Genomic DNA, 12691 nt, shown 5'->3' with positions numbered 1-12691 from the left:
AGTTCATCACCTATTAATGTTAGCATGACAACAGAATATAATAAATTGGGTAGAAACTTCCACTTCCCCCATGAACCATGGACCTTGCCGTTGGTGGGGAGGCTTGCGTGCCTCAGCGATACAGATGGCCGTACCGTAGGTGCAACCACAACGGAGGGGTATCTGTTGAGAGGCCAGACAAACATGTGGTTCCTGAAGAGGGGCAGCAGCCTTTTCAGTAGTTGCAAGGGCAACAGTCTGGATGATTGACTGATCTGGCCTTGTAACATTAACCAAAACGGCCTTGCTGTGCTGGTACTGCGAACGGCTGAAAGCAAGGGGAAACTACAGCCGTAATTTTTCCCGAGGACATGCAGTTTTACTGTATGATTAAATGATGATGGCGTCCTCTTGGGTAAAATATTCCGGAGGTAAAATAGTCCCCCATTCGGATCTCCGGGCGGGGACTACTCAAGAGGACATCGTTATCAGGAGAAAGAAAACTGGCATTCTACGGATCGGAGCGTGGAATGTCAGATCCCTTAATCGGGCAGGTCGGTTAGAAAATTTAAAAAGGGAAATGGATAGGTTGAAGTTAGATATAGTGGGAATTAGTGAAGTTCGGTGGCAGGAGGAACAAGACTTTTGGTCAGGTGATTACAGGGTTATCAATACAAAATCAAATAGGGGTAATGCAGGAGTAGATTTAATAATGAATAAAAAAATAGGAGTGCGGGTTAGCTACTACAAACAGCATAGTGAACGCATTATTGTGGCCAAGATAGACACAAAGCCCATGCCTACTACAGTAGTACAAGTTTATATGCCAACTAGCTCTGCAGATGATGAAGAAATTGATGAAATATATGACGAGATAAAAGAAATTATTCGGGTAGTGAAGGGAGACGAAAATTTAATAGTCATGGGTGACTGGAATTCGTCAGTAGGAGAAGGGAGAGAAGGAAACATAGTAGGTGAATATGGATTGGGGGGAAGAAATGAAAGAGGAAGCCACCTTGTAGAATTTTGCACAGAGCATAACTTAATCATAGCTAACACTTGGTTCAAGAATCATAAAAGAAGGTTGTATACCTGGAAGAATCCTGGAGATACTAATAGGTATCAGATAAATTATATAATGGTAAGACAGAGATTTAGGAACCAGGTTTTAAATTGTAAGACATTTCCAGGGGCAGATGTGGATTCTGACCACAATCTATTGGTTATGAACTGCAGATTGAAACTGAAGAAACTGCAAAAAGGTGGGAATTTAAGGAGATGGGACCTGGATAAACTGAAAGAACCAGAGGTTGTAGAGAGTTTCAGGGAGAGCATAAGGGAACAATCGACAGGAATGGGGGAAAGAAATACAGTAGAAGAAGAATGGGTAGCTCTGAGGGATGAAGTAGTGAAGGCAGCAGAGGATCAAGTAGGTAAAAAGACGAGGGCTAATAGAAATCCTTGGGTAACAGAAGAAATATTGAATTTAATTGATGAAAGGAGAAAATATAAAAATGCAGTAAATGAAGCAAGCAAAAGGGAATACAAACTTCTCAAAAATGAGATCGACAGAAAGTACAAAATGGCTAAGCAGGGATGGCTAGAGGACAAATGTAAGGATGTAGAGGCTTGTCTCACTAGGGGTAAGATAGATACTGCCTACAGGAAAATTAAAGAGACCTTTGGAGAGAAGAGAACCACTTGTATGAATATCAAGAGCTCAGATGGCAACCCAGTTCTAAGCAAAGAAGGGAAGGCAGAAAGGTGGAAGGAGTATATAGAGGGTTTATACAAGGGCGATGTACTTGAGGACAATATTATGGAAATGGAAAAGCATGTAGATGAAGATGAAATGGGAGATAAGATACTGCGTGAAGAGTTTGACAGAGCACTGAAAGACCTGAGTCGAAACAAGGCCCCGGGAGTAGACAACATTCCATTAGAACTACTAATGGCCTTTGGAGAGCCAGTCATGACAAAACTCTACCATCTGGTGAGCAAGATGTATGAGACAGGCGAAATACCCACAGACTTCAAGAAGAATATAATAATTCCAATACCAAAGAAAGCAGGTGTTGACAGATGTGAAAATTACCGAACTATCAGTTTAATAAGTCACAGCTGCAAAATACTAACGCGAATTATTTATAGACGAATGGAAAAACTGGTAGAAGCGGACCTCGGGGAAGATCAGTTTGGATTCCGTAGAAACGTTGGAACACGTGAGGCAATACTAACCTTAAGACTTATCTTAGAAGAAAGATTAAGAAAAGGGAAACCTACGTTTCTAGCATTTGTAGACTTAGAGAAAGCTTTTGACAACGTTAACTGGAATACTCTCTTTCAAATTCTGAAGGTGGCAGGGGTAAAATACAGGGAGCGAAAGGCTATTTACAATTTGTACAGAAACCAGATGGCAGTTATAAGAGTCAAGGGGCATGAAAGGGAAGCAGTGGTTGGGAAAGGAGTGAGACAGGGTTGTAGCCTCTCCCCGATGTTATTCAATCTGTATATTGAGCAAGCAGTAAAGGAAACAAAAGAAAAATTCGGAGTAGGTATTAAAATTCATGGAGAAGAAGTAAAAACTTTGAGGTTCGCCGATGACATTGTAATTCTGTCAGAGACAGCAAAGGACTTGGAAGAGCAGTTGAACGGAATGGACAGTGTCCTGAAAGGAGGATATAAGATGAACATCAACAATAGCAAAACGAGGATAATGGAATGTAGTCAAATTAAATCGGGTGATGCTGAGGGGATTAGATTAGGAAATGAGACACTTAAAGTAGTAAAGGAGTTTTGCTATTTAGGGAGTAAAATAACTGAAGATGGTCGAAGTAGAGAGGATATAAAATGTAGAATGGCAACGGCAAGGAAAGCGTTTCTGAAGAAGAGAAATTTGTTAACATCGAGTATAGATTTAAGTGTCAGGAAGTCGTTTCTGAAAGTATTTGTATGGAGTGTAGCCATGTATGGAAGTGAAACATGGACGATAACCAGTTTGGACAAGAAGAGAATAGAAGCTTTCGAAATGTGGTGCTACAGAAGAATGCTGAAGATAAGGTGGGTAGATCACGTAACTAATGAGGAGGTATTGAATAGGATTGGGGAGAAGAGAAGTTTGTGGCACAACTAGAAGAAGGGATCGGTTGGTAGGACATGTTTTGAGGCATCAAGGGATCACAAATTTAGCATTGGAGGGCAGCGTGGAGGGTAAAAATCGTAGAGGGAGACCAAGAGATCAATACACTAAGCAGATTCAGAAGGATGTAGGTTGCAGTAGGTACTGGGAGATGAAGAAGCTTGCACAGGATAGAGTAGCATGGAGAGCTGCATCAAACCAGTCTCAGGACTGAAGACCACAACAACAACAACAACAAACTTCCAAGTTCTTGGGTTCAAATACTGATAAAAACTCAAAACTGGCCAACTCTGGGGATACAGAGACATTCATTCATTAATGTTCTGTGGGAGAATATTCTGTGTTGTGGACATATCTAAGCAATTAGGGACGTCAACCAAAGGCTCAAATTGCATTCATTCACTGATTAAGTATGCAAAAATTCACTTCATTCTGAAAGTGACAGCAATATCCACAATTACAACAGTAGAAGGAAAGGATAACTCACTACTTCATACATGTTTTAAATGATCTATGCAAGAGGCTAAATGTAGTTAATGTCCTGGCTCTTCTGTTGCACGATGCAGTCGGCAACTGCGAAATGAGTGATTGTAACTAAACAACTGTGTTTGTTTTCAGTGTTAACAGTAGGAAGAAAACTAGATGTGGTGACAAAGTGACCTGTGGCAAAGCCCGAGGCTAAGGTTTGGTTGGAATGTGACAATTCCACTCACCATTTGTCATGTTCACTGTCCTTCATTCAATTCATAAATATGAACTGCAGCATGCAAAGTAAGAGACAGGTACAGTGTCACTGGACTTCTGCCATGCAATCTGCTGTTCAGCTGACATAATCCGTACTACAATTTGAATACATCATGTATAACATGGAAGTAACTAGCAAGCTACCAATGCAAATGGTAAATGTGTAACCAATATAGTAGGCACTGATTAAAGAAATGCAAGTGAACAAATTAGATACAGCATGCAATAAAAAACACAAGAGTTACTTGGCAGTCGCAAAGCAAACATTTGACAGTTTTTACTTACTGCTGTACGACTAGTTCTGACCAACTGTTTCACTCCTCCCCCAAATACATCCCCAAGTCCACCTCTGGGAGAATGGTGCAAGCAACTGTGGCTTCAAAACAGTTACAGTGGGTGGTTCTGTAAGGCGGTGGAATGGTGAATAGTTCGATAGCTTGCATCAAACTCTAGCCGAGAACGAAGTTTGTTTATTTATCGCTCCATGTGACATACCTGAAGGATAATTTAACAGTAATCATTTTATTACTAAGTCATTAGGGCAAATGGTGTCATTACACCAACAGATAATGTCAATAAATGTTACATTACTCTCTGTAAAACAAGAGTAGGTTAAGTACTGCAATTACATTTAAACATTTTCCCTTCACACTGCAGAAGGGGCAGGCATGAGCCAAGCACATTATGTTTATAAGCATGCTCAGTAAATACTTAGACAAATAGTGGTATTTTATTGAATAATTTGTTACCTACATACGAACAACTATAAGTTCAATCTATAGCATCATGTATAAATATGTATTGTTTCTTGCAGAGCGTAATATATTTCCTCAACATTTTACTTCTGCCAACTACTGCTTGGTACAATGTACAGAAGTACAAAAGTTTATTGCCTCCATGATCTTTAGCTCGCAGAATGTTGGCTTCTAATGTACTCTATATGAACATTTAGCATTTACTCTAATGAGCACAAGCTGCAACAACAAGATGTCATGCAAATACCTAAAATTGCCCTCACATGATAATGCCAGACGACAATACTTCATGACACTGCTTCTATAAAACCCAAAATGAGACATTTCATAAAACTTCACAGAGACAATTAGTGATAGTTCTTGACAAGTAAATTACTCTTACAGCAACACACTTAAAATTTTTTGCCCACAATAATTTTTGCCATGACATTCATTGGCTTCATTATCAGATGACAAAAATTGGAATCAAACATTTCCCTTGACCTACGTAGGTCAACCACAGCCGATGATACCAAAAACCAAACACCTGCAACTGCGATAAATAAAACCAAACCCACATCACCTCGAAAACACAAAAATCAAACTTCCCCACAGAAATTAAAAACAATCGATACATGATAAACACACATGAACAATAGACCCAAAAAAACTACTACTTACCACCAACAAATTCCGGCACTGCACACTTGGTTGGCCAACACTCACTCACTCACACGCCAAATAAAAACCACAAAAATAAACTGAACTCAATCACACAGTACAAGTCAAAAACAACTGTAACAAAAAAAGGTCTCTCGAACATAATCATAAAAGAATCCCCCCCCCCACCTAAATCCACAACAACTACCCACAATCACCCCCCACATACCGAACACCCTCAACCAACCACTATCCTGTACATCTTCCCTACTGCCCACAGAAGAACACGAAAAACACAATAATGCCAGGGACACACTTCCAACACCAATACTCATCTAAATGAGATGGCAGGTTAGAAGAGCCACTCTTCCCTTCCTTATAACTGATTTAACCACCAACACCCCCCCCCCCCAAAAAAAAAAAAAAAAAAAAAAAAAAAAAAGACAACTCCATTGCATTAGCACATGCACCAGTTTTGCAATTTTTAAACTCTAAACTATGGTTTACAACTAACTGATCAAAAGCCCTCTTCTCCAAACCCTTGTATGACGAAAAAGCATATGAAACTACAGTACTCCCCTCCTCAATTAACCCTTCAAGTCCCTCTTAGTGCGCCCCTCCAAAACCCTGAAAACATAATCGGCATACCCACCCCACAAAGTAACAACCTCCCCACACCCACAAACCAACCAGAGATGTACCTCTCCCATACTTCCCTCATCCCAAACTGTGACTCATCTATCTCAAACACTAACCCCGGCTCACCCAACTTACTCTTATACTGACATACTCAGAACACACTGCCCTACAAAAAGAAAATCAATCTTACAAAAAGAAAATCAATCTAACACCGTCCTCTCACTCACTACAGTCGCATACACACAAAAACTAATATGGGACCTGTAACAAAAATAGTACGTCATGAAAATAATCTCTCACAGCCAACCTAGATTTCTCGAACCAGGTACCGCGCCTACAGGAGCTCCAAACATTGTCCTTCCGACACCAACACATGTACACGTCCGCAGTCCGAGAAGCCGGAACTTTCGCCAACTGCATATTCTCTCGGCAAAACGCCTCACTTCACAAATTCCGCTATTAATCCAGACACCTGCAGAACTTAATCGAGGACAACATATCCTCTCCCATCTCCGCCCGCAACATGGTGCAATCTCACTTTATCATCATATTCACAACAAAAAGAGAATCCAATCAATAAATTAAACGTCTTACCACACCACAAACAGCAAACCAATAAAACGTATCGAAAACGCTGACACGTAAACAGAACACAATAAAACTGATAACTCACTGAAAACAATTTCAATCCCTAGGTCATGAACAATGCCACAACTCCGCTCTTCCAAAACCAGAGTTCAAATAAACCCAATACACCACACAAGGCAACGCACATACATACACACACCACCAGAGGGAACCATCAAACACAAGAAGACATCTACAAACAACCAACTCAAACTAAACTCAGCGCCGTAATGTCACAGACCACAACATCCATAACGTCACGGGTCAAACCAGACGGGTGGAATCTGACGCTTCCGTTGACTCCAGAACTCGGGCTACGGTAGAATTAGAGACAACAGAATTCAGATTAAACAAAAAACATTACAAGTGAAGTTCTGGTAAAGGCGGATGCGCATCATCGCAATCTACAATACACATATCATCTCTACTACACCTACATACCACCCCCCCCCCCCCCACACACACACAAACAACTTCGAGCCTTATTGTAAACAAGACACGCGAACTACCTAAACAATAAGAGCATCACAGATGTCAACTACACAACGTGTGGTAAAAAGGGGCACACTCATCACTCACGTTGTGCACTATATAGACTCATACTTTCCTGAGCACAGTACTAAGTAACATTCGCGCATAAGAAGCTATCTACAGAAACAAAACTGCGGTTATACAAGTCATACTAAACTTATATGACCTTCAAATTTATAAATTATGTTAACGAATTTCATATTATGACTCCCAAGTACATCAAACAACGCAGTTTTGTGAATCATTTTAATAATACCGGTAAATCCGAAACAACGTTATTCACAACTGGGAGACTCAACTAGCTGTTCCAGCCATGGTACGTCACAAGTCTTTAACGTCGCACTGAATTAAGGCAGCATCCGCTGCATGACACAACCACGAATACATACGATTTTTCTTTCGCCTGTAACTCGACTTGTTAACCGCAGAGTATTTTCATGCCGCACTTTTACATTTTGTTCACTCATATTATCACGCAAATATTAAACCTAACTACGTTTAATAAGAAAAAAAAAAAAGATATGCGGAGTCAACGGTCAAGAGACAATTATTAGATCACTCACATGTTGATTTTCTAAATGTATTCCACACAATAAACTTCTAAAAAAGTGACAACCACGGAACATCGATTAAAAGTGACGACTGTCGTCTGTTCTGCTTTTTTACGAATAACTACCAGTGATGCCACACTCTGAAGCTCAAAGTCCCAACCTGTTACTCAAAATGTCCCTTTTCTGTATAAAGTGTCCCATGGTAAGGAAAACCACATGATGCCTAGGAAAAGTGAGTGAGAGAGAGAGATAGAGAGCGGGAGAGAGAGAGAGAGAGAGAGAGAGAGAGAGAATAGGTATAACAAAAGAAATAATGGCTTACGATTCCACACACAGCACATTAAACTAGTAGCAGAGTGTAAAATGCAACTACAATATATAACAGCACCTTCGCAATACTACATCATATAATGTAAACTCAGGACTTACATTACTGAAGTGCTTGCTTATCCTTTCAGAAAATACAGCCTTCCTTTTGAAGAGATGTACACGTACTCCTCCCTCTTTCAGTCTCCATCGCGCAGTTAGACTTTCACTTAATACAAGTTTTTCTTATTGTGAAGCATGAGTTGTTTTTGTTCCACTTAATAAGTTGTGAAGTCTATTCCGTTTGCTTGAAATAAACATCTCACAAAACAAATGAATTTCATTTCTCACCTCGAATTCTGTTTCATTTCCTCTTTTTTACATCACTTGCAATAGAAAATATTCTTTCGGATTCAGCATTAAAATGTGGAAGCGAAAGAACCAGCTCAGCAAGTTTACTGATATTCTGAATCCCTGATACCGGAAATCTTTCAAGTTTGAGATTTCACTCTGCATACGATCCAAGTCCATTTCTGAACGTTCCTTCTTCTTATTTCAGCCACAAACGGTAGACTTCTCCATTCAGCTGCAAAGGTAATTACATCAGATCCTCCAAACTTCGATGCGATTCGTGATACAAATCTGGTACCTTCTGTCAGCTGTTAATGCAATATTTGACTCTACGAATTTTAAGTCTCTAAAAAATTCATCGTGTATAGGCAGATCCTTCATTTATTCGATTGCTGCGATATAGAAATCAGTGCATTTAAGTCTTAGTTTATGAATTCCCTTTCCACATTTCCTAGCGAGTTTGTAATAACCGTTCAAATTTGGGACCAAGATATTCTGGTTCTAATAGGAGATAATGGTATGATGGAAGTTTATTAATATTGTGTATTTCAGTGAGAACACCAGGGTTTTGAAAGTTCTGACCAATTTTTTATAAACAGACCCAAAGAATCTCCTGAAAACTTGTGAATTAATATTTTCCTCAATTGGAAAAGAGCGTTAAAAGTGTCGAAGTAAACCAAAATATACTTTAGAGACAATATGTAATCACTGAATACACAAACAACGAACAACGTAGCCAACATGTGGAGGGATCAATGTTGCAAACAAAAACATGTTCTGAGCTAAGTGTAAACGCGCCTTATAATACACGAACTTTCAAATTCGTGAAGCTCTGTTTCTGCAAAACTTTATCTTGAGCAATTGCTAACTGGGAGTAGTGCAGAAACACTTTCCAGTTTTCCAGCAGACGAACAACACATATATGCAAAATAAGCTATCGCGTTCCCGATAATTTAAAGAACCATTTACGTTCAGCTCCTAAAAGTTCTTGAAATTCTTGTAAAATAGTGCAGCGCTTTGCACTGCCAGGTATGTTGGTTGTCATGGACCTTATTAACTCTTCACAGGATCTAGGAAGCTTCTGACATGTCTTGTTTGTAACTGAAGCAGATGAAAGGCATATAGAGTTGAGAACAATCTGATTTGGTACAACATTTCTAAGTCTTGTTATGACAGAATCACAGCTTCCCAACATTATAGACACATTGTCACAAACCATGGCAATCACATTTGTAATTGGAATATCTTTCTCTTTCGACACACTCCTCAGAGCTATGAATAGATTTTCTTCCGAGCAGTCTTTGGCATCCAGAGGTTTCGACACCAGAAGTTGGGTTTTCACATACCCATCAACTGGCGACACATATTTCACTAAAACTTATATATGTTTGCTATCTGATATGTCGGTACTCTCGTTCACTAAAATAGAAAATTTCCTTTAGATACTGAAACGTTTTATCAAAAAAATGGTTCAAATGGCTTTGAGCACTATGGGACTCAACTGCTGTGGTCATAAGTCCCCTAGAACTTAGAACTACTTAAACCTAACTAACCTAAGGACAGCACACAACACCCAGCCATCACGAGGCAGAGAAAATCCCTGACCCCGCCGGAAATCGAACCCGGGAACCCGGGCGTGGGAAGCGAGAACGTTACCACACGACCACGAGATGCGGGCAAACGTTTTATCAGTTTCCACCTTTGCACTAGCATTTTTCACTATATTGGCACACTTTATACGACCTCAAGTAACCTCTGGAGCAATTTTGAAGTCAGATAAAACATCTTTTAACACAGGAACAAGTTGGTCCACTGTTGAAAATGCAACAATATGCTCAGCGAAAAAAGTTGATAATCTCAGTTCAGCCGTCTTCGCCTTTTCCGTATGTTTGCTTTCATCAAACATTTTCGAAAACAATCAACAATAGTTTTGTTCCTTTGCACAGTTTCAACATGTTTAATGTGTTTGACTCGATAAGCATTTTTTTCGAGGTCGCTTCTACTGCAGGCAACAATAAACTAACACTGTTTACACCGCACCTTTCTGTTGTTACCTTCAACGGAATCCAACCAACCTCTAAATCTGTCAGTTTGAAGCCAAGAGTCTTGGAAAGTTTCAGTATGTTTTACCGGATCTCATTCATTGCACCCGAATATCGATTTCTCTGCACTCGATGGGTTGCAGTCTGACATTCCTAAATGTGTGCAAAACAAACCACCCAGAAACAATTCTCTGTCTTTCCAAGCATTAATCCCGACTTGCGGGGTCTGCTGTTTCGCTACATCTTCTCCACTTCTCCCTGTCGTTGAAATCCTCTGGTCTTAAGCCAATAACGTACATGTCTCCCCTGACGTTGTCAGTCCATCTCTTTGCCGGTCTTCCTGGTGGTCTTGTTCCTCCTGGGTTGATGTGGAGCTCTGTTTTTGCAACTGAGTTGTCTTGCTTTCTCATGACGTGGACGTAACAGCGGAGACGGCTTCTCTCACTAGAGGCTTTATTGAGCTACCTGTCAGACAAAAAGACGCAGTCACTGGTTTGTGGTGATTTTAATGTAGATTTCTTAAAAGATACGGATAGGAAAATTGAGCGAGAATCTTTGTTTCATTGTTTCAATCTAGTATTTGTTGTAAATTTTCCAACTCATGTGCAGTAGGATAGCAGGTCACTTATCGGTAACATTTTCATAGACAGTGCTCAGGCAGAAACAATTAATATGTACCCAGTTGTTAATGAGCTATCTGATCATGATGCACAGTTCACGGAAATAACGCATATAGCACCTTACAGGCTTCAGGCAGGTTTATACAAGGCAGGGAGGTGAACAGGGTACAGAGTTTTAAGAGCGGCCTAGAAAAGGTAGAATGGGATGAAGTATACACAGAAAATTATGGTAATGCCAAATTCAATTTATTCCACCGTAAATTTGTCTCAATAGTTGAGAGTTGCTTTCCTGAAATGTTATCCAAAAAAGCCATTACAAAGTCAAGTAAGCCATTGATTACTAAGGGAATTAAGATACAACATAAGAGGAAGAATGAAATATATGGACAGGTCAGAATAAGTCAGGATCCAACGTTACTTGCTTTCTACAAAAGATACTGTAATATTTTAAATAAAGTCATTAAGGAGTCGAGAAGCTTATGTGTTCTGACAGAAATTAATAATGCGGATAATAAGATTAAAACTGTATGGAACATTGTCAAATGGGAGATGGGGCAGCCTCACAGTGCGCAGCATACCATAGCAATAAAGCTAAATGATGATGTTGTGAGTGATAATTCACAAGTTGCAAGTATTTTTAACATTCACTTTCTGAATGTAGCAGCAAAAATAGGTTTAAAGGGTTCAGTTGAAGAAGCAAAAAAATGTTAAAAATGTCATTCCCCAGGACTTTAGGCCTTTAGAAATAGGACCAAATCCCCCACCCCCCGTGAAATTAAGGGAATTATAAATATACTGTTAAAAAAGAGCTCATGTGGTGTTGATGGAGTCTCTAACAGACTTTTGAAGTGTTGTTCTAATTCAATAAGTGGAGTCCTTAGTGATATACGTAATGCTTCGCTAGCACAGGGAAAGTTTCCAGACAGATTGAAATACACAATTGTCAAACCTCTTCATAAGAAAGAGGACAGGAGCGACTTAAATAATTACAGACCAATCTCATTGCTGACTTCGTTTTCTAAAATATTCGAAAAGTTATGAATTCAAGAATAGTCTCACATTTAAGTGAAAATAATTTACTCAGCATGTCACAGTTCGGATTCCGGAAGGGTTACTTGACTGACAATGCTATCTACACATTTACCCATCACACAGTACAAGCCCTAAATAACAAATTATCGCCAGCTGGTATTTTTTGTGATCTTTCCAAGGAATTTGACTGCGTGGATCACGTCACACTCTTAGAAAAACTCAGGTTTTATGGAATCGAATGCTATACACACAGATGGTTTGAATCATACTTAACGAACAGAAACCAAGAAGTTGTGCTGAATAACACAAATAATGTTGGGAGGGTGGTAAATTCTAGTCAGTGGGGAGTTATCACAAAGGGAGTCCCATAGGGTTCAATTATAGGTCCTCTGCTGTTGCTTATTCATCTGAATGACCTCTCACTTAACATTCAGCAAGCATAACTAGTACTTTTTGCATGTGACACAAGTGTTATAATAAATCCCATTCCAGAAAAAGCAGCTGAAGATATTGTTAAGGATGTGTTTCAATGAATTATTAAGTGGTTCTCAGAAAATGGCTCTCGCTTAATTTTGAAGAACACTCACTATATCCGCTTCTGTGCACTGAATAGAGTCGCACCCACAATTGATGTAGCATATGAACAGGGCTCAGTTAACAGGGTAGATTTATCCAAATTTGATGACAACTTGAACTGGAAGAAGCATATTACTGAGCTTCTCAAACAATTAAGTTC

At 39.5% G+C, this 12691-nt stretch overlaps 2 protein-coding genes across 14 annotated transcripts in view; one reads left to right on the top strand and one right to left on the bottom strand.

Moving 5' to 3' along the window:
- LOC126426686 (uncharacterized) overlaps positions 1–7677 on the bottom strand; it is an 897888-nt gene extending 890211 nt beyond the window's left edge. The window contains exons 1-2 of the transcript XR_007576388.1: positions 7617–7677; positions 4148–4357 (exon numbers count right to left, since the gene is read on the bottom strand). The gene's annotated coding sequence lies outside the window, so the exon portion shown is untranslated. The remainder of the gene's footprint in view (positions 1–4147; positions 4358–7616) is intronic.
- The window catches only part of LOC126426682 (S-phase kinase-associated protein 2-like), a 635548-nt gene that overhangs the window by 317315 nt on the left and 305542 nt on the right, over positions 1–12691 (top strand). The gene's annotated exons all lie outside the window — the stretch shown is intronic.

The sequence above is a fragment of the Schistocerca serialis genome, chromosome 11, assembly GCF_023864345.2.
Source record: "Schistocerca serialis cubense isolate TAMUIC-IGC-003099 chromosome 11, iqSchSeri2.2, whole genome shotgun sequence".
NCBI classification, from domain to species: Eukaryota; Metazoa; Arthropoda; class Insecta; order Orthoptera; family Acrididae; genus Schistocerca; species Schistocerca serialis.
This window is presented reverse-complemented; position numbering and strand designations above follow the sequence as displayed.